The sequence below is a fragment of the Lycium ferocissimum genome, chromosome 6, assembly GCF_029784015.1.
Source record: "Lycium ferocissimum isolate CSIRO_LF1 chromosome 6, AGI_CSIRO_Lferr_CH_V1, whole genome shotgun sequence".
NCBI lineage: Eukaryota > Viridiplantae > Streptophyta > Magnoliopsida > Solanales > Solanaceae > Lycium > Lycium ferocissimum.
This window is the reverse complement of record NC_081347.1, coordinates 66,573,285-66,599,707: the sequence shown is the minus strand read 5'-3', so window position 1 is coordinate 66,599,707 and position 26,423 is coordinate 66,573,285. Positions and strand designations below refer to the sequence as shown.

The 26,423-nt window shown below is 35.1% G+C and overlaps 3 pseudogenes; 1 reads left to right on the top strand and 2 right to left on the bottom strand.

The window, feature by feature from the left end:
• The first annotated feature begins 1,429 nt into the window (after nucleotides 1-1,429).
• Nucleotides 1,430-2,518, top strand: LOC132060924 (alkane hydroxylase MAH1-like; annotated as a pseudogene).
• Nucleotides 2,519-11,062: 8,544 nt separating this feature from the next.
• Nucleotides 11,063-13,877, bottom strand: LOC132061563 (putative late blight resistance protein homolog R1A-10; annotated as a pseudogene).
• An 8,747-nt stretch (nucleotides 13,878-22,624) lies between these two features.
• On the bottom strand, nucleotides 22,625-23,481 carry LOC132061562 (uncharacterized; annotated as a pseudogene).
• Between the last annotated feature and the right edge of the window lie 2,942 nt (nucleotides 23,482-26,423).

The following is a 26,423-nucleotide window of genomic DNA, read 5'->3' as shown; positions in this document are numbered from 1 at the left end:
GAACAAAATTATCTTTACGTGTTCTAAGCATACCATGATAGCTTAATACCTCTTTTAAGATGTTGCTACTTCAGGAGGAAATCAAGGTATCCATATAACGTAGAGTATTTTTCTCTAACATATCTTCAATTGTAATCACAATAAATCTATATAAAAATTACAACTTGATACATACACATAAATTTTAGTATAACGAGACTAATGAAATACGAACACTTCTGATTTCAACCGAAATAAAGCCGAAGGCCATCCAAAGAACCATAATATTAATTTTGAAGAAATCAGGAAATAAATATGCAAACTTCAGCAACAAAATTTTCAAACGAAAAAGAATGAGTAATATCCATATAAACGTGGATCTTAAGTTTGCAGCTTAACAAAATTTTCCAAGGTTTCAAATACCATTATTTTCATTACCACTATTATCTATTATTAATAGTAACTAAATGATTATCACCTCCAATAAGTGGGTGGTGATATCCTTCTCCAGTTTTGAATCTTTTGACATATCATTTAGATTAAAGCTATGATAAGCAATTAATGAAACAAGTCATACCTGGATCGCGTGGAAAGAGAATGATTAACTTTTAGTAAGAACATACCCAATTGAAGTAGATATCTCAACTAGTTAGAGACTCGTGCTGATAACGTGTTATAAAATAATAAAGCAAGCAAGAAGAATATTGTGGAGAAAGAGAGAAGAGGGAGAGTTCTTATTTCTCTTGAAGGGATTAATTTACAATGAAGGAGAACCTCTATATTTATAGGGAAAAAGTGACTTGATCCCAAAGTCACTAACCCTAATATTTCTCCTAAAGATAGACATCCATAATAATAAATAATATTTATAACAGGAAAAAAATAAATCTTAGAACATAAATCCAGTAGCCCAAAAGAGTCCAAATAAGAACATTCATGCCCAAACCGATAACGCCGATCGGGCATACTATGTGTAATGATTCCGACCCTTTCTTATTACTTAGAATTTTCTAATGGAAAATGGAAAATATAAAATAGCAAATTCCACAAGAAACTTTACTCTAAGAACTAGAGGCACTGAAGTGATTCTTAATTAACCACTGACAATTGTTGCAATAACAATACTTTTCTAAACTTTAGTACAGTTTTTAACGTAAAATGTAGTTGACATTACCATAATACAGGCAAGAAAGATAAAATAATGTTTGTTGCTATTTCAACATCACATGGTCATGCACATATTTCTCGTCTTGAAGCCCTTTAAAATCGAATAGAGGGACATTGTCCATAAGCATGAAGTTAGAAGCTCCACAAAGAATAATACATTATGGAAGAAATAGCTTTCAATTCTCTATTGGCCTCAATGGGGTACCTTGAAATCTTTATAGCAATCATTTCCTTTCTTCTATTCTGGGCTTTAGCAGATAACAAAAATGGCCTACCAAGGAATTGCCCGATTTTCGGAATGTTACCGAGCCTTCTTCTTCATATACACAGAATCCATGATAGAAGCACAGAGGTTCTTTCAAGAACTGGAGGTACTTTCTTGCTGAAAGGCCTTTGGTTTACTAACATGGACATTCTAGGCACAGTGGACCTGAAAATGTGCATTACATCATGAGTGCAAATTTCCCAAGTTTTCCAAAAGGGCCAGAATTCAAGAAGTTTTTTGATATTTTAGGCAACGGGATTTTTAATTCCGACTTTGATATGTGGAAGGATCAGAGGAAATTGGCGAGAGAAATGATCATTCATCAGAGATTCCATGAGTGCTTTGTGAAAACGAATTGAGCAGAGGAGAGAAAACTAAGGAAGATGAAGATCGTTTCGACTTATTAACATCATACGTTTCACTCAATGATGACGAAACAAAAACAGAGTTGAAGTTTGATGATAAGTTCTTGAGGGACACCATATTAAGCTTGATGACCGCAGGCACGATGGAACCTTGCCTTACTTGGGTTATTTGGCTAATTTTCACACACTCCGAGGTTGAAAAGAACATAAGGGAAGAACTTAAGACGATCATCCCGGAGAACGAAGGCGGAAAAGGGAGGCTTTTTATGACGGAAGAGTTGATAAATGGTATTTATTTACATGCTACATTGTGTGAAGCGATGAGGCTATATCCCCCTGTTCCGTTACAACACGACTCCACAAGAACCTGGTATTCTCCCAAGTGGTCATCCTGTTCATCCCAAGATGAGATCTAGTGATAATTAATATGTACTTAAGGGGAAGGATGGAATTCATTTGGGGAAAGGATGCCTTAGAATTCAAGCCAGAGAGATGGATTTCGGAACGTGGAACAGAGAAACGTGAGCCAGCTTACAAATTCTTGGCATTCAATGCAGGGCCAAGGACTTGCATAGGAAAAGAAGCGGCTTTTATTCAAATGAAAGCTGCGGCTGCTGCTATCATCCATAACTACAAGATTGAAATGGTGAAAGATCATGTTGTTTACCCCAGTTGTACTTCCATCATCCTCCACATGAAACATGGTTTTAAAGTTAGGGTTAAGAAGAGGTGGGCATATTAATTAGATCTAGCTTCGGACGAAGTCAGTAGCTTTTGCTTAAATCTTGTATTTGTATTACAAAATTCAATACTGATAAATATTAAATTGTTAAACTAATAAGACGAGCTATGGATTCGGTGGCGCGCAGTTCAAAACCTATAAACATCAAATCCGACTCTGTCTCTGGGCATATCTTTTTTGTTTTTGTTTACAAGTGTGATACATGAGTATATGGTTAGCATAAGCGGATCTAGGTTTAAGTTTTATGAGTTTAACCTTTAACATATTTAGCATTGAATCCATTGTATTTTTAAATTATGAGTTCGGACCTTCTATTTTAGTGGATTTTCCACTTAATTTATTTATCCTCACGTCAAAAATATTGAGTAAATGGACCTTACACCGCAATATTGCATCCACCTCTAATAATTAGAATAGTCCCACGTCTATTGTTGATGGGCTAAATGGTATCCTTATATGGTTTTGAACAATTCTCACCTTATAATTTGGCTTTTGAGATTCAGTTAGGATATTTTCTTACATGGTATCCGTGCTAAATGTACATGGGATTATTTGACCACGTTAAAAATGTTCCATCCTCAATGTGCAGGGAGATGATGTTAATATAATCTCATATCAGTTGTAGATGGAATAATTGATCCTTTTCTGTGATTTTGGACATTATATTCTCACTTCGGGATGAGAGTTGGCAGTAAAAGATGTCATCCTACCAACAAGCAACAAGCTTTAATTTGATTGACTTATTTGTGAGTATCCCTGCGTAAGGCACGTCTTTTAATGCTAGTGGTTGCCGCTCTTCAATTCTTCAAGATAATATATCGTTCTTATTCCTACTTATTTTATTTAATCTTTGTCATACCGTCTTTTAAGCACTACTACATAAATGAGTGGAGTCCCCATCGATAGGGAGCAATAGAACTATCGTGAAATTTTTACCATGCGACTTCAAATTAATGAGTTAGTACACCAGATGCTTGACGCCACTAAATGTAATATCCATAAATTCCAATAATAATTTGACTCCAATATGAGTGTTTAATGCAAATTGCAAAGTACATCTACCTAATGGAATAAAAAGAAAAGAAAAAATCGATAAATCGTAAATAAATGAAAAAAGAATCTTACAAAAGCTAAAAAGTTAATTTTATGTCCATTTGATTTGGGTTATATATTTAACAAACTGAAATAGTGGATTCAAAAAATCAATTTCACTAATAAGCAATAATAGCAATTATTTAGGCGTGCCTGAATGAAAAGGTAGAAAAGAAAATAAAATAAAAGGAACTGGGATGAGTAAGAGAAATCAAATTGTCTAGTAAGCCAATTATCTTAAATTATTTAGAAATCGGTAAGATACTTTCCACTAGGTTATAATCAGGGAAAATTATAGTCAAAGACAATTAATTAATGGCAATAAAACTATTGCCGCTAATTCACTTAATTAATACTCCCTCCGTCCCATAATAAGTGTCACCTTAACCAAAAACACGCATATTAAGAAACTAATAATGCATTGTGAAGTTTACTAAATTACCCCTATATAATAAAAATAAACTACTTTTACCTTTTGATTAGAGCATGTACAAGAAGTAAATCTTTTGACATTGGGAATCTACCAATACAAAGTTACTATGTGGCTTTTCCAATCATCATTTAGATGTTACTTTATTGTCTAAGGGAAAAATTGGAAAAAACTAGCTAATTTATATCTTGGTTTCTTAAGGTGACACTTATTATGGGATAAAAAAATTTGGCTAAAGTGACACTTATTATGGGATGGAGGGAGTAGTAATTACCATGTAAGGGAGAATACCAACTTTTTGTAGTCCTCGCACACATTTTCTTATCTCTTTTCACCCCTAGTTAAAGTTTTAATGATTTTTTAAGTCCTTACATATTTGGTAAATTTTAAGAACTTTAAGGACTTTTTTCATGCCTACTACGAGTGACGATATCATGGAAAAAGTGACAGTGGGCCCCACAAAGTACACTCACTATATAATATATGAAATAATTACTTGGTATAGTTATCTCTATGAGGTAATTATTGATAATAATTATCTTTTAATTTATTTATATTTAGTATCAATGGCAAATAAATCTCACACTTCATTACTCTAACTGGTAGGTAGCCCCATTTTGTAAGAATATGTATTCTCTCTCTTAAATCAAATTGCATATGAACGACGCTAATCATCAAAAATATCTTACCAAAATATACTAGATTTATGGCTTGTATTTCTCCCTCATTCCTCTCTTCTTCCTCACCTCTCTCTCTCTCTCTCTCTCATTCCAGCAATATCAATGGAAAATAAATCTCACATTTCATTACTCCAAGTGGTAGGGGTAGCCCCCAATTCAGTTGGAAGAATATGTATTCCTCTCTCTTAAATCAAATTGCAATGATGAACGACGCTAATCAACCTTTGCCGTGAACAATACGGCTCCGCCGTCAAGCGCCTTCATTATGTGGTAGGGGTAGCTCCCACTACGGAGCAGGTGCTATGGGTATGGCACTGCCGCCGTCAACCGCCGTGAACAACCACAGCCACCACATGATGATGCACATGGCGTTTTTTCTTGGGGGAAAACGCCGAAGCGGCTCGGCTAGCCAACTACTTTCCCTCTTTGTCGTCATGATCTCCACCGCCCTGGCCGGAATCCATGGCCAATCAGCCATATCTTCTTAGATCTAAGTGTATTTTCACGTATTTATTGTATTCTCCATTTTTAAATACAGTATATTTTGTATTTTTGTTGGAAATTTTGGTCGGATTCGACTGTATTTTGTATTTTCGTCAAATATTTGACAGGATTTAAGTGTAAATATAGTGTATTTACTGTATGTGTTGATTGACTGATCTATATACATATGTATTTGACTGTATGTATTGTTTGACTGATGTAAATACATAGGTATAGTTGTATTTGACTAACTGTTTTTTGGAATGATGTATTTAGATATACTGAAATACAGTCATATACAAGTGTATTTGACTGTATTTATATACAGTAGAAGCTTGCACATTAAATGCATTTCAATTTGACAACAATCATATTATACTAAAAGTAAAAAACTCCTATTTTTAAAGTTCGTTTACCATTTTGTCCTCACACTAAATAAAAATCTAATTAAACCATTTCACAATTCAGTAAAAAAAAAAAAAAAAACTGTAATCAAATAATTTCTTAATTACACAAACTGAACCGGCTGAATTAGAAGTTCAACAACAACACTTTAATGCTTCACACTAAATTCACTATTATGAGGAACAGTTGTACATGGGCATCCATATTCTCCTTTATTACGCTCCAAAAATGTTTCTAATCATAATTGGTCACTCATTCATCTTCACTGCTAACCTCTTTGACAGCCTTTAACATTCTATATTTAATTTATAGCAATTTAAATTTCCTTAGTTAATGTTGATTGTTTCTGTTTTTCATCTTCCCCATTAATAATTTTCTCCCACAACCTTTTCACATTCCTTATGACACTCTATAAAAGTCCATAATAAGATGTCTTTGTCCCATTATTCTTTTGTCTTCTTTCTGCCAGAAATTCTCTTTTTTCAGGTATATCTATTGTTTATTTTTATACGTATGTGTGGTTTAAATCTCATTCTCGGTATGTTTAATGGTCTCTTGGTATCATTTGTCTAATACCTAAAGTCCCCTATGCCAATAACCTAAAAAACTTTAGGCCAATAGGACTCTGTAATACTATTTATAAAATTATTACAATAATCATTGCCAATCGTATAAAACCTTTCCTACGCTCTCTGATTAGCCCCTATCATATTAGTTTTGTCCCGAATAGAAGAACTAGCGATAATGCCATTATTATTCAGGAAATTATATCCTTCTTTAGGAAAAAAAAAAAAGGGTAAGAAATATGATATGCTCCTGAAAATTGACCTCGAAAAAGCCTTCGATCGTCTTGGATGGTCCTTTATATATAGAACCCTTAGATTTTTCAAATTCCCAATAGGTATATGTAAACTTATTTTGAATTGTATAACAAGCTCTAGTATTGCTGTCAATGTTAATGGCTCCCTTACTCCTTTTTTCTTACCTAGTAGAGGTATTCGCCAAGGGGACCCCCTTTCCCCTTATATGTTTACTAGTTTAGAAGTACGCGTTTTAAAAGTCACATTAAATTTATTGTAATTACATTTGACGTCGAGATGGATGAAACATTCATTAAAATCTATATTCATATATTTATATAAAGTAGGGCAAAGGAATACTGACATGACATCTCTCAGATTTAATATTTTATTTATCGTTTTTCCTCTAATTTGTCTAATTTTCTCTTTTTTAAAAATTAAGTTACTTTTATAATATCCCATTTCTTTTATATAAATTAAGTTACAGCTCAAACATACCATTTCAATCTCATCCTCAATTTGATGCCCCAAGTAACTAATCTATTTATCTAACATTTGTTTGTGAAATATGACCTTACCCCAATTCGGAGTTCAACTCCCAGGTCTTCCTCTTTCATCTGTTTTTTCACAGACCGGCATATATATGCACCTAAAAATGAAAATTTATACTTCTTTCATCTCATATTATTTGTCTTTTTTTTTTTACACGCCTCTTAAGAAAGTTGAAGGATATTTGACTAACTTTACCTTATTTATATCAAATTTATAATCCCTCTCCATTAAATGTTTACTCTATTTATGTGTCATCTCCAATAATGTCAAAATTCTATTAAAGGTACAATGGGAAAAAATAATTAACTGTATCATGAACGGTTAAAGCGACAAATAATTTGAGACAATTATTTTTAATAATCATAACAAATAATTTGAGACGAAGGGAGTAGAAATGGTTATTAAAAGGAATAAGAAAAAGAGCAGCCTTACTAAAAGGTTCGTCACTTGCCAGATCCATAGAAACCAAAAAAATAAAAGCCTTTTTAGTCTTTCATTAATCAAATTCACTGCATCTTTGAGCAAAATTAATTCACTGCATCTTTGAGCAAATCAAAGCACACCCTTTTCACATTCCAGTGTCATTTCTCCAAAAACATGGATTCCCTAGCTTCTTCTTTCAATGCCAAAGTGGTACCCACTGTTCAAAATATTCCGGGATTAAGTCCTGAAGAAATGGAGATAGTTTGTGAAGAGACTTTTCTGAGATATTCTTCCGTTGCCATTTTTTGGTTCAGGAATGACTTGAGAGTTCTAGATAATGAGGCTCTTTTCAGAGCTTGAATTTCTTCTGAAGCAATTTGTGTTGATCCCACGGGTAAATCTGTTCACTTTTGGGAACTTTGGGAATACTCATTAGTTTGGATTGCCCAAAATTGGGGGTAGATTTGTTCACTTTATGCTTCAATTGTACTCCCTCCATCTGAATGCTGTGTTAATTTTAGGTTTTTTAAGTAATTTATTAGATGAGGAATTACATTCAAGAAAGATGTAATAACATTGTCATGAAGATATTTGATTATAAGTTCCCAATCAAACAGGCCAAAAGTAAAGATTATCTAAGAAACAAAATTAAAGTAAAATGTACGCTGAACATTATATCGAGAATAATTTAAAATGTTATAGCTGAAGAGTTCATAAAAATGAAAGAATAAATGTCATTACATTGATGCAGTAGTAATGTAATTGCATATCTTTTGAACCTGCAAATACAAAGAATTTTGGTGGCTCAGTTGTAATGTATTTGTAAGTGTAAATAATTTATTGTATGAGGTAACAATATGTTATTTTATCTGACCGAGTATCTCTTTGTAGACAATGTTTTTGGTGTATGTTCCTGTTCGGCTCTTCGGCTGCTCTATCATGACCAAAACCTGTGTTGTTGACATTGATATTCCCCTTGAGAGTGCAACCTATAACTGCCAATGAGAGATAACGTGTTGTGGCAAGTATAGTCCAACATTGGGTATTGTTTGTCCTTGTGCTTTATTTAACGTCATTGAAAAGCATAATCGTATTGAAAATTGTTTTCTAATGAATTTAAAAGGGTAGCCTTCATTTTCGGGAGGAGAAAGTTGAATTCTTGGAATAAACACATGTTTGAAAGCATTCTACCCCATCATTATTTCTGCATGTATAACGTTGTTGTCAAAACCTCTGCATATTATTCTTGTACCATTATATAAATCATTTGAAGCATCCAAATTTCTTAATAACATGATGGGCGCATTTTTATTCAAACCAACCTGTATACCAATAAAAGATTATTTTTAATTAATTAGATGAGGAATTACATTAAAGAAAGATGTAAGAACACTGCTGCAAAGATTTGTAATTACAAGTTCCCGATCAAATAGACCAAAATAAATATTATCTAAGAAACAAAATTACAGTAATATGTATGTTGAGCCTTAATTAGACCAAAATAAAGATTATCTAACAAACAGAATGGATCATAAAATATATGTTCAAGAGAGGATAAGTGGCGCTCAATAGGTACTGAAGGTTTCAGTTATTTCAACTATGCCACACAATTTAATTTATCTCCAATTACCGGTGTGTACATCAGCAAAGTTGTCCATTTATCATGTTCAAAGCATTCTATGTTTAGATTCCAATCTATTTCATAATTGACCATATTAGTAAAGATCTAAGAACGAACCTGTGTGGAGGCAGACCGCTTGGTGTTAAAGTATTCAAGTAATCTTGCTGATAGTAATTGTTGGTATCATCCTCTGCAGAGTCAAAACTAAGAAATGTTCTACTTTTACCAGGAAACTTGGAAATCAACATCTCATTTAGTTGATCAACATATTCATTTCGGCTAGCTAGGATAGCCCTTTCGGTCATGTACTTTGCACAACTTGCATTTTCATCTAACGATGGAAATATTTCCCTTATCAAGGCATCTTCACCTGTACTATAACCATTATTTTCGATAACCAATTGCTTTGGAAGAAGTACCAAATCATCTCTTAGTGAGGTTCCTCCCTGTTACCTATACGCAAAGAAGAATTCACTGAATGTTGGATCTGTTCTTGCCCTCACATTTCTTCGTTAATTGAATCCTTTTTATCTGAGGCCATAAGTAGGATTTTACCAAGCATGCATTTGTGGTTTCAGCTCTAATAGAGTTTGGAACTACTTGTAGTACTTGACGAAAATCACCTCCGAAAATCATTACTTTTCCACCAAAGGGTTCATTAACGTCCAATATATCTCTAAAGCTCCTATCAACCGTTTCAATCGTATGACGGTTGGTCAATAGGTGCTTCATCCCAGATTATCATCTTTGCTTGTTTTATCAATTTAGCTCCACCACTTTTTTTTGACATGTGTGTGATTGTCGTATCAATTGTTTGAAGCGGTATGTCAAATCTAGAATGAGCTGTACATCCCCCGGCAAAAGAGATGCTGCCACACCACTTCTTGTTGTTGCTAACGCTATGAAGCCTCTTGATATGATATTTGCAAGTAATGTGCGATATAGGAACATTTTTCCGGTTCCCCCAGGTCCATCTACAAAGAACAATCCTGCTTCTCCACAATCGACTCTTTGCAAAATAGTCTCGAACGCTTGCTTTTGTTCAGGATTTATCTTTGATTGTGCATCAAAATCTTCTGGAGGTACTATTATGGACTTCTCTTCCATTATTTCTCTGCATTCTTGTATAATGTTGTTATCCAGCCCATGACCAAGTTTAGGTAAGTCATATTTCTCAATTCTCTTACCCATGCTCTAAGAAAATATTGGTGCTTTTCAGTGTGCATTGAAGTTGAGCAGTAGGAGAATTGACATGTATTCTTTTAAAATCTTCTGACATGTCTTCGTAATAGGCATCCCAGAGCTTTCTAACATCCGTTAGACTACAATGAACCAAAATTGTTGATTCTTGACTTGATGGAAACACAAATATACTTCTCATTTGAGGTTAAACTGCTAAAACACTTGAATCGCTACAATATATATGCAGGTAGGTGTCCAAAGAGAAATAAAATGGGAAATAGAATGATGCGGGATAGAGCAAACATAAGCGAAGGGAATGGAAATGCTTATAAAGCAAAATAATTTGAATAGAATTGATGTATTTATTTCCCTCTATTGGGTTCAGCGGAACCCATAAGTTGCCTTCTGGCTCCGCACCTGTGTATAATTTGGCGAGGTGACATTATAATATTATTTGATACTGAACTATCATCATCTACTCAATTAGGTATGTTTTAGTATTTAGATGGTGATAGTTCAGGTAGAAAAAGAGAACAATTGATGGTTGGGGTGTGAAACTCGCGGGAAAGTAAGAGTTTAAATGTGTTTTTAACCATTTTATCTATTAAAATTGCAGAAGACAAATGCATATTATATAGAAAGAAAACTTATTCATGTCAAACAAAATGAATCTTACAGTACATCAATAGTTATCTATTATAAAATACTAACTCACAAGTGGGCGATACATGTATCAAACATGCTTATTCCTAAAACATAAATATAGCACCTGATAAGAACACAAAAGAAAGACTTTTACTTTTCAAAATATAAACTAAAGACGTTCTGCATTTGGAAGATGATGGTAGATCGATATATTGTCCCTCAAAATAAGCTTCAATAACCTGCATATATACAAGATAAAAAGCAGAAGTCATCATCTTAATCTCAGGGAGGTAATTAATAATGTGAAGAATCGAAGAATTTTCTAGAGAAATGTAAAACTTACTGGGACTGCTCTTGATATAGATCTTGAGGAAATTATTTCATGTCCTCTTGTTCTTGTTCAATCTTTCTTGCAGAATTCTCAGCAGCACTGCTGCATTCATGTAACTCAATTGACTCCAAACTACAAATTTCCCCAAAATCTGTTGGACTTTCTCGCAGGCAGTCGCATTTCTTCAGAACAAGACGCTTTAAATTTGGGAAGCTATCACTGCTAGCTTCCCAATGCTCAAGATATAGCTCGCTAAACAACAACAACTTCAAGCTTCCGAACTTGTCTTCATCACTCAATCTCCATACTTCACCACTGACTGCAAAACTTTTTGAGTTTGAGCTCTTCAAGATTTGGCAACTTGACAAGACTTGAAATGTCTTCCCAAGGAAAATAATACTTGCCAGCTAAAGTCAACCTCTTAAGAGATGTTGGGAAAACAAACCTCTTGATGGAGATCCTTGGCCAAGACCAAGAAGTATACCTGACACACTTTAATACTTCGAGTTTTGTCAAGCTGGACATATCAATGTTGAGATTGGCCTTACGCTCTGTTCTTGATGAAGCTGTTATGTGGGCGATCAATCTTTTTAGATTGGGAATGCTAGAAAAGACTTCATTGGTGCAACTGGTGAAACAGAGACCGAAAAGTTCCTCTAGATTTGGCATCTCTATAACCAGATGCTTAGTTTGAATACTTTCTCTTCTAGGACTGGGTAAATAACTAGCTCTTCCCAGATGTATGCACCTTAAGTTTTCCATTATCCATATATTTCCTGGTAAAGTTTTATCTATAAAACGTTCTTTATAAATTAGAGTTTTGCAAATTTTGAAGCTCTGATATTGATGCTGGAAGATCACCGTCAAATACAATTTCGAGATATCTCAAATGAAATAACTTTGTAATCACAAGTGGAAATGAAGGAAGCACTTCATGGAAGATGGCCAATACCTTGAGAAGGTTGAAACGGGATAAAACTTCAAGTGGTACAGGATGACAGCCAATCAATTTCCCGAGAAAGCTGTAATGGGTTGTAGAAGGTCGCTTAAATGAGTAGATAAATCTGGCAACAGGGGGTAATAGCTTACAACATTCATCAACTGAATAATATTGGGTTTGAAAACTGAAGCGACGAACATCGTGCTTTTGTGTTAATGAAAGAGTACTAGGGACTTGGTCAGTTCTCTCAACAAGGACATAATTTGTCATTTCAGCCTCTATCAAACAGAATTCACGCAGTAGATCATGCATTGCACATGTTTTTATATCACCATTGAATCTCCGTTTTCCAGCGGTTATCAAGCCCCTGTTGATAAGATCCTTCAAATAATCTACTGCCACTTCCTCCAAACTTTTACCACTTCCAAATGTCCTTATGAAACCTTCTGCGATCCATAATTGGATCAATCTCCAAGTCTCAACCTGAAAATCCTCTGGAAAACTACCCATAGAAAGAAAACAAGGTTTGAGGTGATTAGGCAAGTGATGGTAACTCAAACCGAGCACCCCTAAGCATTTATCTGGATGACTGGCAATGATTTCAGCTATGGTTTGGGCGGCATCCTTCCAACTTTAATGTCCTGGCCATTTTAGAGAGATGTCCTGCAATCACTGAAATCATTAAGGGTAGTCCTTGGCATTTTTCGGCTATTTTCCTTCCAGTTCTTTCCAACTCAGGAGGATGATCATGTGTTGGTCCAAACACCTTATCACGAAGTAACTTCCAACTATTTTCTGAATTTAGGAGGTTCTCATGAGGAGGGCTAGTAGAATCCGCATACATTGCTACCCCCAGCGTCCCTAGTAGTCAGTAAAATATGACTCCTATTGTTGCAATCAGGAAATATGGGTGCTATTTCATCCCAAACATCCATACTCCAAATATCATCAACAACAGCAAGGTATCTTCGACCCATCAGGTTTCTCCTCACTAGGTCGGCTAACTCGTCATCCTTCTTATCATAATCTTTTACGTTCACAAAATTTGTTTGCTTTGAAATGCAATGTAAAGCACTAACAACAAATTTCTACTTTGATATTCTTGAGATATTGTAACCCAAACACGAATGTCAAAATGATACCTGATTGCAAGATGATCATGAGCTTTCGTAGCGAGTGTTGTTTTGCCTATGCCGCCCATGCCTGTTATTGTGACAATGTCTAGATCCGACTGTGGGCCTCTCAGTCTTTCAACTATTTTCTCCAAGTGTTCATCAAGTCCCTGCACGATTTCGTCTTTCAAATTTGGCAGCATTGAATTACTTCTAGATGAAGTGGCGCCAAGTTAAGGAATCCCCAGCAGATTCAAGAAGTTGATCATCATCAGCATCATGACTTCTGGTGTTAAAATTAGAAACAATCTCCATCACTTGTTTCTTTGTTGTATCCATTTTTTCAACAACCGTACTCAAATCCTCATGTTGTAAAATTCCAAATGTCCAGCTCATGTCTTTGATGATTTGAGAAATCTTGAGCTCAACAACATCTTCTGTATAACTAGCAGCAACTCTTATTTTTTCCTCCAAAGATTTGATTTTTTCAGGGTCAAACCTACCCTTGTCGTTAGCTTCTTCAAGAACACTATGAAAATATTCAGCAGTAGCACAAAGAGAATCGAGCGTTTCAGCAGTTTGACCTTGAATGAGCTTTGGGCTTGTCTTCTGAAGTTGCTCAAGAGTTTGAAGAAGAGAAATTACAGCAGTATAAGCCGCCATCAATTTTGGAGAAATCAAGACTTGGAAATAAAATGTTGCAGTTATGTATTGTCCAGTTAATATGGTATTGACAACGATGTTCTACACAGAAATGAAGAAACGAAAATGGAGATTTGTACAGTTAAAGGGAAAGAGAAGAAGAGAGAAGAAGAACAAAGTGGTTGAGTTCGTAGTACTTTTGGTCTGAAGATTAGGTCTGAATATTAGGCTTCTTTTTCATTATATACTCCTGGGCCTATACACGTTTGGGTCATAATTTATTTGGGCCAAGTTCTCAGCAGATGCAACATGATTTATTTGGGCCAAGTCTCAGCAAACACAAGCAACACAGTGCAGGCCCATGTCCATCAGATCAAGATACAAACAAAATACAAATACGTATATAACCTGTATTTTATTTCTGTATTTATTTTTATTTAGTAGACACTTGTAAATATTTCATTTGGTTTGTTAGACAACAACATATAGTATAGGGACAGGTGTAGTAGTACAATATTCCTTTGAATATTCTCAGATGCTCTTAGCTAGTGTATATATACACAGTCCTGTACAGATTTTACAACCAAGAAATACAACAGAAATTTTCTACTATTTTCTTCATTTCTAATATGGTATCAGAGCAGTGAAGCTCTTTTGATCCAAATTCTTCTTTTCTTCTCTCAAATCTCGATTTCTTTCACTGTGTTGCTTCTTTCATAATCTGTTCAACAATGGCAGATAACACTGGAAACATTGCAGTAGCTCAAACTGCAAACACTAATCAAATCGACCCTAGCAACCCACTCTACATCCACTCTTCAGATTCACCTGGAATGAGTTTGGTAAACTTTATTTTTGATGGTAGAGGTTTTCAAGGATGGAGGAGGACCATCCTCATTGCTCTATCTGCCAAGAATAAACTTGGGTTTATAAATGGTACCTGCAAAATCCCAGATGTGGATGCACCAGATTATCAAGCATGGAGTAGATGCAACGATATGGTAACTTCATAGTTACTTAACTCTCTATTAAAGGACATAGCAGATAGTGTCATTTACTCAAAGACTGCCAAAGATCTATACACAGATCTGGAACAAAGGTTTGGACAGTCAAATGGTGCAAAACTATTTCATTTACAAAAGGAGTTAAGTGACATTGTTCAAGGAAACACAGATGTGGCAGGATATTTTACCAAAATTAAAAGGCTTTGGGATGAGCTAGATTCATTGAACGCAGACAACAAATGCAGTTGCAACTGCATCTGTGGAGGAAAAGAAAAGTTAACTAAGTCTTTAGAAGATGAAAGATTGATTAAGTTTCTCATGGGATTGAATGAGACTTATGGTGCAAACAGAGAACGAAAGATACTCATGATTAAGCCTTTGCCAAATCTTAACCATGCTTACTCATTGCTTTTGCAGGATGAAAACCAGAGAGAATCATATATTAATACCAATCTGATTACTGGAAATGTATCTTTCATGGCAGGAAAGCAAACACATGGAAATAATCAAGTTTATGCAGAAAATCAGAACTATGGTGCTAATCATGTTTATGCAACAGCCCAGAGAAACAAACCACCTACTCAATCTGTGGGAAAACAAAGCACAAACAAGGTTTCAACCTAAGCAAAACAACCTGTTCTGTACCCACTGCAAGAAAACCAATCATACCAGGCTAGGTTGCTACAAGTTGATTGGTTTTCCTCTTGATTTTAAATTTACAAACAACAAAGGAAAGAAGTTCCAACCTGAAGCAGGAAGAACTCGTTTCGTTAAGGAAACAGAGGTGATGAGTCAAAACACCAACATAGGAAATAATGTGGGGAACAACGTGAATCAGCTAAGCAAAGAGGAATACAATCAGGCTGTTCAGTACTACAGAGGAAAGAAAATGGGAGAAGCTTCAATCTCTGGAACAGCACTTGAAGGAGCAGGAAATACTAATGCTGCAACTGGTATAACATACACTTTTTCCCTTACTTGTCTAGCTTCTAAAAATTCCAGCTACTGGATAATAGATTCAGGAGCTTCTGAGCACATGTGCTTCAATTCTGAAGTTTTCAATTTTTTGACTCCTCTTCCTGCTCCTATGTTTATCATCTTACCAAATTCATCTAAAGTAAACATTACTCATAAAGGGAGTGTCTCTATTTTTGCTGATGTTATTCTAGAAAATGTCCTATATGTACCTTCTTTCAAATATAATTTAATATCAGTTGATAAATTTGTTAAGCAATTTCAGTCAACCCTTTTATTCACTCCAACTGGATGTCTTTTGCAGGCCCCTTTTATGAAGAGGGCTCAAGCTTTTGGTGATTCTAAGGATGGACTCTTTCTTCTCCAACCTGATAGGACAGCTAGGAGTTTTTATTTTAAAGCAAACAAAAATGTAGTAGTTTCAGAGGCTACTCCTCAATCTATTGCAATTTCTTTTTCTGTTCAATCAAAGTCTAATGTAAATCTCTGGCAAGAGAAGTTGGGCATTTGCCTTTTCATGCAATGAAATACATTGGTTCCTTTTAAGTTTCCTTCAGATTCTAATGCACTTGTGATGTTTGTCCCATGGCAAGGCAATCTAGGTTATCTTTTCCTATCAGTCATATCAAATCTAAAAGGATTTTTGAACTTATTCATATTGATACTTGGGGTCCTTATAAAGAACCCACACATGAAGGTTTTAAGTACTTTCTCACTGTTGTTGATGATTATAGTAGAGCAACTTGGACTCATCTGTTGAAAACTAAAAGCAATGCCTTTCCAGTTCTACAAAATTTTATATCTTTGGTGGAGAGACAATTTGATCTTAAGGTTAAAGTAATAAGATCTGATAATGCTCTTGAATTGGGAAAAAGCACAATCAGTTCTGAGTATCTAGCATCTAAAGGAATAGTTCATCAGACTTCCTGTGTTTCTACTCCACAACAAAATGGAGTTGTGGAGAGAAAACATAGGCATTTATTAGAAGTGGCTAGGGCCTTATTTTTTTCAGTCTCATGTTCCTATAAGATATTGGGGTGAGTGTTTGTTGACAGCCACTTATTTAATTAACAAAATACCTTCAAAGGTTCTACATGGGAAAACACCTTTTGAAGTTTTGTTTGAAAGAAAACCTGAGTATGAAAGACTAAGAGTGTTTGGTTGTTTGGTTTATGAGTCTACTTTACCTTCCAACAGAGGAAAATTTGAACCTAGAGCTAAGTCCTGTGTCTTCCTAGGCTATCCAGATAATCAAAAAGGTTACAAGTGTTTGGATTTGGCAACTAAGAAAATCATTATATCTAGGGATGTGCAATTTCATGAGGAGTCTTTTCCATTTGCTACTGATTCATCAGATCAGTCCACTGTTTTTCCTCTTTCTCAACATTACAAGTTTCTTGATGATTTACCAACATTTAACCCTATCCCAACTCCTCAAAGTCCCCAAAACAATACTCATCATAGCCCTTTCATTCCCTCTAGTCCAACTATCAGCCCTATATCCTCCATCTCACCTACTGATTCTGCATCTATCTCCAATAATCTTACAGGAATTTTTTCTCCTACACCGGCTGTTTCTTCTACTTCTCCACCTAGAAGGCCTGTGAGAGTTACTAAAATGCCTAGCTACTTAAAGGACTATATCTGCGATGACATTATTCTCACTAATGTTTCTAGGGCCTTCTTTACCACATAAGTACAACCCCCTACATTTTCTTTCTCAGCTTTGTCCCCTCACAACCAACATATTCTCACCTCCATTTCTCAAATTTCAGAACCTACAAGTATTTTGAGGCTGCTAGTCATCCTGGTTGGAAATTAGCTATGGATAAGGAAATTCAAGCCTTACAAAACAATAAAACTTGGGAAGTTGTTATTCTACCACCTGGTAAAAAGGCCCTACCTTGTAAATAGGTTTATAAAGTCAAACATCTATCAGATGGTTCTGTGGAAAGGTTGAAGGCCAGACTTGTTGTTAGAGGTGATATTCAAAGAGAAGGAATCGATTATAATGAGACTTTTTCCCCAGTTATTAAGATGACCACTATTAGATGCCTTATTGCAATTAGGGCTGGGCATAAATACCGAAAACCAAAAAACCGAACCGAACCAAACCGAAACTTCAACAAACTGAACCGAACCGAACTAGTTTGGTTCGGTATTTGGTGTCCACCTTCAAAAAATTGAAATCGAAATAGCCGAACCGAAGTTTGATAAAACTGAACCGAAAAACCGAACACACACCGAAATTTAATACATTACCCAAAAAAATTACAATAGACCAGGCCCATTAAGTTTAAAGCCAAAAAAAACTCAATTGTAACAAGCCCTCTTTTGCATTTGTATCCCTAATTTTCTACTTATTGAGAAAATCAAATATGTTAAGGAAGGCAACTAGGATGTGTCTTTAGGATTAATGTATGTCCTTTATGTGTTTTCTTAATTATTCTTACGGTATGTATATAACACCTAGTAATCCTATATCATGGTTATAGTTTTCTATTCTTGTATATCCTGTTTGTTTGATTTTGATTTCAATTTATCAGTTTTATGTTTTATTGCTTTTGAGAATATGAATTAGTGTCAAAGGAATCACTTCTAATATCATATCACAAAAATCGAATTGAAAAAATCGAAATCGAACCGAACCGAACTTTAAAAAACCGAAACCGAAAGAACCGAACCGAACTAGTTTGGTTCGGTGTTCGGTGTCCACCTTCAAAAAACCGAACCCGAAATAGCTAAACCGAAGTTTGATAAAACCGAACCGAAAAACCGAACGTCCACCCCTAATTGCAATAGCAGTTAAGAAAAAAGCGGCCAATTTTTCAACTGACGTCAATAATGTTTCTTACATTTTGACTTACACGAGGAAGTTTAAACGAGGTTTCCCAAAGGATTATCTTCCCCAAGTCCACACCAACGTCGTAAACTCGTAAAGTCTCTTTATGGTTTGAAGCAAGCTTCACGGCAATGGTATGCTCGGCTTGCAGGTGCTCTTAATTTCAAAGGGTTCTCTTCTTCCCTAAATGATTATTCACTATTTTTTAAGGTTTCAGATGGGTTTGTTACTCTGCTTGCCGTATAAGTCGATGACAATAATTACTGGCAATCACTCACAAGAAATTGAGACACTCAAACAATTTCTAAATTCAGAATTTTGTATCAAAGATTTAGGGAATCTACACTACTTTCTTGGTGTTGAAATATTGCGCGAACAACATGGATTAATTATGAGTCAAAGAAAGTTTACCCTTGGAACGTTTTAGGCACGAGTTTGATCGTTCCCATCTCGCCAAAGTGTCGTCTCCTTTGACCCCCATCAAATCGGGGATTGATTCTCGGACCTTTCTTTCGATGATCCCACCATATACGTACGTTTGGTGGGCAAGTTGAACTATCTTACCCACACGCGTCCAGATCTATCTTTTCCAGTGCTGCTCCTTAGCCAATATATGCAAAAACCCTGTCTTGCTCATTATTCTGCCACTTTTAGAGTTCTTCGATAGCTCAAGGAAAACCCCGTGTCAAGGCCTTTTTGGCGAACTCACACCTCTTTTGATTTACTTGCCTTTTGCGACGCGACCGGGCCTGCGCACGACACCCATCGATGCGTCGGGTATTTTATCGGTACTGGGGTTCACCCATTTCATGGAAGTCGAAAAAGCAAGACTCCGTCTCCCTTTCCTCCGCCGAGGCGGAGTACCGATCCATGCGACGAGTAACCGCAGAAGTCACATGGTTAACTCGTCTCCTTACAGATCTATCAATTCCGCCCCATTTACCGGTTCAAGTCCACTCCGACAGTCAAGCAGCCCTTCATATTGCCCGAAACCCGGTCTTCCACGAAAGAACTAAGCACGTCGATTTAGATTGCCATTTTGTGAGGCAACAATTCCTTTCTGGGCTAATTTCTCTCACGTTCGTTCCATCTTTTGCTCAGCTTGCCGATTTCTTTACAAAACCCTTATCTGGGTTATCACATCGATCTGCTTTGGTCAAGTTGGGTGTTGTTTCTCTCCCCTCCAACTTGAGGGGGGTATTGACAACGATGTTCTACACAGAAATAAAGAAACGAAAATGGAGATTTGTACAGTTAAAGGGAAAGAGAAGAAGAAGAAGAAATAATGTGGTTGAGTTCATAGTACTTTTGGTGTCCGAAGATTAGGTCTGAATATTAGGCATCTCTCATTATATACTCGGGCCTATACACGTTTGGGTCATAATTTATTTGGGCCTAAGTCTCGGCAGAGATGCAACATGATTTATTTATTCGCCAAGTCTCTGACAGAAACACAAAGAACACACATGTGTGCCCATGTCCATCAGATCAAGATACAAACAAAAATACAACATGTACATAACCTGTATTTTATTTCTGTATTTATTTTTATTTAGTAGACACTTGTAAATATTTCATTTGGTTTGTTAGACAACAACATATAGTATGGGGACAGGTGTAGTAGTACAATATTCCTTTGAATATTCTCAGATGCTCTTAGCTAGTGTATATATACACAGTCCTGTACAGATTTTACAACCAAGAAATACAACAGAAATTTTCTACTATTTTCTTCATTTCTAATATATGGAGAGGAAAGAACAATAGGATTTTTGAAGGATCAAATACTCTCTACTTCTTTTTTGTGGGAGTACAGTCATGACTTGCAAAGACTTTTTTGCATGTTGTTATTGTTCCTTTTAAGGTTGTCGTTTCATTGCATCACATGGGAATTCCATTGATCTGGCCGAATGATGCTGTGATTATATTATTGCAATCATTTGTTAGAAGATAAGGGAGGTGTAAAGATATTTTATATTTGTTGACTTAAAATTCTATGGAAATGCAGTTGTATTATATTATGTACATGTTGTAACATGATCATTTTTGTTGTTTTTCCATAGTAGGGGCTTGGGTACTTTTTGTGAAGGGGATTAATCTAATTTCTTTTGTCCGAAAATTTTACAGCGCAAAGATGGTTAAAGTAATTCAAGTAACATGATTATTTTTGTTGTTTTTTCCTGAAACCCTTGATAGAAAAGATTTGAAAAAGTAATTCATGAGATCCCTTTTGGTGAAACGAACTCATCAACCAAATAAAAAACAATAGTCAATATATATCATATACAAATTTTCTCTCCCAAGGGTTACTAAGAGTTAATTTCTCAGACGGTCACTCAACTAACAATTTTTATCTCAAAAAGTCACTTAATTAATGGATTATATCTAAGAAAGTCATTCAACTTTGTTTTGTAACAGAAAAGTCACTCAACTAAATTTCATTCCAATTTGCATGCCAAGCTCACTCAACTATTGTTATTTCACCTACAAACAGGGGCGGATTTAGAGCATGTGAACGACCTCAGCAAAAAATTGCAACATATATTAACTTTTGAACGCCTTGAATAAATGCAAAAGGTTAGCTCAAACGATCCAGAGTGTTCAAAATTGTCATTGTGTCCTAGGTTCGATTCCCATTGACAACATAATTTTTTATATTTAGCTTTTATTGTCTTTTCGAACCCCCTGAGTGAATATCCTAGATCCGCAACTGCCTACAAAGCCACTCAACTAATTCAGGCGATATTTCTGGTAGACATTGTTGATATGGAATATATTTTAAGCCAAATTAAAATTAAAAAAAAAAAAAATCGATTCACTCAGGTACAATAAAAAGCGGGTCAATTTAAATGTTAATTAAATTAAATAGATTTTTATATTTTAAAAATTTCCACTTGAAGAATATCTACGTAAAATGTTCTGTCAATTGGTTGAAATGATTTTGTAGGTGAAATAGCGATGTTAGGTGACTTTGTAGGTGAAATGACAATAGTTCGATCAAGGCCATTTATATTACAAAACAAAAGTTGATTAAATAACTAAATGATGTTCGTTGCTCAAGAGTTCGAAGAAGAGAAACAGCACTATAAGCTGCCATCAAGTATTCAATAATTAAATCTCTTGTGGAAATGATAATATGGAGAGGAAGGAACAAAAGAATTTTTGAAGAAGTACAGAGGATTAAATTAAATATATAGTTTTTTGCAAATTCTATATCGTAGTTTTGAGGAGGTTACAAAACCTCTTAACACCCTAATAATTCTCCTATCTATTTCATTTGATTAATTAATATATTTTCTTTCTTCTGATGGACAGTTTTTACTTAATTTAACAAGCACCACTTTGTTTATTTGCTCTGCAGATTGGATCCAGTAAACAAGCATCTTTAGAGTTGACAATTAATGGAGACATGGAGGAGACTAGTTGTCATATCCATATAATAAGTTGTTGATGGCAAGGAGAATCAACATTTTATCATTTTTTTTTTTATTTGATTGGTTCACATAAACTTTCATGTTTGAAACTGAAAAAAGAAATTTCATGAAAACATACATAGTCAATATAGAAGAGTAAAATTCCTAACTAAATAACCTTTAGTTATTAAGAGGCTAGTCATGCCACTGATTAAGCCTATTAGTTCATGAAATCCTTTCAACTGTATATCCTCAAATTTCTCCAATATTGTGTTGTAGTTGAGAACCCTCTGTTGGGTAATGCCGGCATCCTGCCTATGACGAGGCCCCGGTGCCCATGTTTCGTCAGCACTCTTCAACAACAATATCAAACCAAACGTTATGCATTAATTGTGCAATACAAGTAGATGTTGTAATTTTTATTCAAATGCTTTATTAAAGGAACAATTAGCTGAAAATACAAATGGAAGAGCAAGTGCAGATTTTACATTACCTAATTAACAATTTGAAAAAGTAACAATTACCTATTTCATTTCAATACAAACTTCCAACTTTTCCAATCCTCAAGTAAATTGGGAAAGTAACAATTTTTCTGACTCTTTCCATCTTCATTCCAAGCACTTGTAAGTTAGTCAACAACTTAACACCCTTTTCTTTTGCAGTTTGATAAGCTGACCATGACTTCAAGTAAGTGAACTAAGAATCCAAGTCCATCACTTTCTCAATCTTGAACTGAAACGGTCCATTCTGATTATCACAACCATCACAGCCTCAAATGGGAAATCAATAGTTTTGTACTTTTTAATCAACCAATTTTCTGGGAGATTCCCAATAAGGTCAAACATCAATAGTGTAAAGTTTCTGAAAAATTGTATCCACTGAGCTGTTTACTTATGGCACAGTGTGCGCCAAGCTGCTATTACTCCATTTGGTTTCTTGAGTAACCATTTTACTTCTTGATAAAATGTTGGGAGATCAAATCAATGCACTTCTTGAGCAATTGTGAATAAATCTACGCTTGGCTCTGTTCCTATTTGGTCTCGATTTCGAATATTGACCTCTTAGAGAGGCACATATGTATTGAACATTCGGAAGCGTTGCTGCAAATTCCAGCTGCTTTGGACTTGTGTCTGTGGCTATTACATTCTTGTAGAGCTTAGCCAACTGAGGAAACAATAAGTTTGGAGCAACTTAGGACATACAAACAGTTTGGAACATCTTAAGATTATTTTTGAAGTTTTTCGTAATTGGATACCATTTACAATACAGAAGCACCTATGGATAGTAGTGCTGATTTATGATGTCTGTCTAAAATATCTTAAGAAATCTTTTGGGTAAATTGGCCTGCCCTCTGAGTACTGTTGTGCTTGCTTAATGAAAAATTCCACCATTATTTTTTAGTCTTCTTTTTTTCACTCTTTCATGGCGATTAGCTGAATGCAGGGGTGGACATAGTTTGGGTCAACCAGAAATTCGAACTTTTAGGATATTTGGTTTGGATTTTTTGATTATGGATTGGATTTTGGATTTTAGTTTAAAAAAATTTGAATTTCGAAGCCAGGATTTTCACCTAGAAAGTTCAAAAATATGAACAAGTAAATATAAGAAGAAGTCGAAGGGGAAACATCTACTATATATCACATAAAAAATAATTTTAATCTTGTATATACCGTAATTTTTCGCCAAGGGGGTTCGGATCCCCGAGCCTACCTAGCTCCGCCCCCGTGAATCGGGCCTTTCGTTCTAATTAGCTTGCATTAGAGGCTCAAAAGTTCAAAACTGAAAATCCGATATATCCAAACCGATTAATCTGAAACCGAACTTAAAAAACTCAATCTGACCCGAGCTTATCTGGATTAATATTTTTTCAATTCGAAAACCGAAATATTCATATCCAATCCAAACGGCCCGAACGTCCACCCCTAGTTGAATGGACCTTCTGTATATTCAACGTATCCTATAAAAGATTTTTTTTAAATCATCTGGTATTGGCCTGACAATTCAATTCTGCATTGAGCTTCAAACCAGAATTTAATACGCACTACCTCCGCCACCACCCAAAGCCAAAAATTAATTAGCAATTTCATGCTCTAGCTAATAGCGTCTTGTGCTATTGTCTTGATTGTAAACCTTTTTTAAATAATCTCACATGGCCTTTGTAGTCTTGTATGGCTTGAGATTAAGGACACTAACAGGGTCAATTGACCCTAAAATTCATGTCACCTGGGCATCTTTGACCTTTCACTGACCTAACTTTGTAGAATCAATGGTAGTAGGATCACTTTCATCTATATGACCCCACAATTCTTTTCCTATGACAAATAGTTGAAACTGAAATTCCCAAGTAGAATAATTTTTTTCAAGTGAAACGAACACTGAAGGACTCAAACCAATGTGAAGTCATGTTTTTGAATATTGAAAATCAAAAAACACAATGATATGAAAAAAAAAATAGCTAGAATAACCAAGACCAAGAACTCTAAATATTTAGGACTAACTTTTGACGAAGAAGAAAAAAAAAACTTTCAAAAAGAATATTGAAAGTAACCACAGATCAAAGACTATGAATCAAAGCGAGAAGACTCTGATACCATGTCAAGAATAGAGAAAAATAAGAGAGAAACTGAAGAATGACTATCTCAATTTGTTGATCCAATACATCAGATTACATAGATATTTATACACAAGAGAAATAAGATATAAAAAGAAGCAAAATATTCGACACTTAATGTAAATCCTACCAAATATTTCATAGTTAACGCTACAAATATTCTACAATAAATATAACGGAAAAGGGCCTAAAATCTTTCTTAACTATTAGAATTGAGTACAAAAATACTCCTTCATCCACCTTTTCGGTACCCCCAAATACCCCTTGTCCACTCTATGAGGTCTAATATACCCCTGTAGTCCACCTATGAGATCTAATATACCCCTTATTTCTGATAGCCTCATTTCATTTATGATACAACATTTAACTGATTACTCCATATAATTAACTAATCTAATTAATTTTAAATTATGTTGATCGGATCTCAACCCACCTACCGACCCACCCCAAATTAAATAAGCCTAAAAACGAAGCAATTTTATCAAATTATCACTTGTTTATGCGGGAAACAATAAAATTGTGGTACGCTACTGCTTAATTCAAGGTCTAATACCAAGCTGCATAATAGTTTATTCACTGTTCGCTCAGTTATTCTCATCCAGCTAATAACCCATATAACCTTCTAAAAGGAAGAGATGCTATCACATCATAAATGAAATGGGAATGTTAGAAATAAGGGCATATTAGACCCCGTAGGTAGAGGGTAGGGGTATATTAGATCTCATAGGTGGACGGGAGGGGTATTTGGGAGCTCAAAGGTGGATGGAGGGTATTTTTGTACCAATTCTAATAGTTCGAGGGTATTTTAGGCCCTTTTCCGTAAATATAAAATATCTCTAAGTATATTTTCATATATCTAGAGTGTATCTATAATATCTCGTCCATCTTGCTAACCATAGCTACTCAGCTACTCTTATGATTAAGAACCCTTATGAAAGCAATCAATATGCCAAGCATAATGTTACATTCAAGCAGTTGTAGGTTAGAATCTAGGTGTGATATTCTAGTTCTTTTATTAAACCTCTTGTATGTATTGCTGGCTCCGACGCTGCGTCCAGGAGTTCAAGACTAGGGGAGATATTTATTTCAGGTACCAATAAGAACATATATATTTCTTGTACAAGAAAGTTCTTGAATGATCAATGATGCTAGAAGGTGTTATGTTAAATATTCTACATATGCATATGGTGATGCAGCATTTCCAAGATTAGTGGTCCTTCTTAATGATTGTTCTGTAGTCAATTACTTAACATATAAGCATATTAGGCTTGCTAAACTTCTTAAGCATATCTACAATAAACAGAATATATAAGTTTGGAAGGGAAGAAAATCAAGATATACAAAAGGAGAGAACTTGAAAAGCAGTACATAAAATGCATCAAATCAATACAGAAAAATGTATATGTGGAAGGTTTGTTCATTCAGCATAATAATTATGATACAGACAAGTAAAATCAAGATCTTTTTGCTGGAGGATAAAGAGGAGATGCAAAGTAGGTCTGAAGAATAGTAAAGAAAAGGAGGGAAACAGCAGCAACCAACGCAATGAGAGACCAGGGACTTCTAAAATAGGTATCTAACAATTCAGCAATCCAAGTCTGGGACTTGCTGTTATAGTGTTGTTCGATTTTCTTTTTGACGTCCTTGTAAATATGTAGATAATCACCCCCATAAGTGTTTAATGCTTTGAAGACTTGTAATTTCATCACTTCCAGTGTTGAC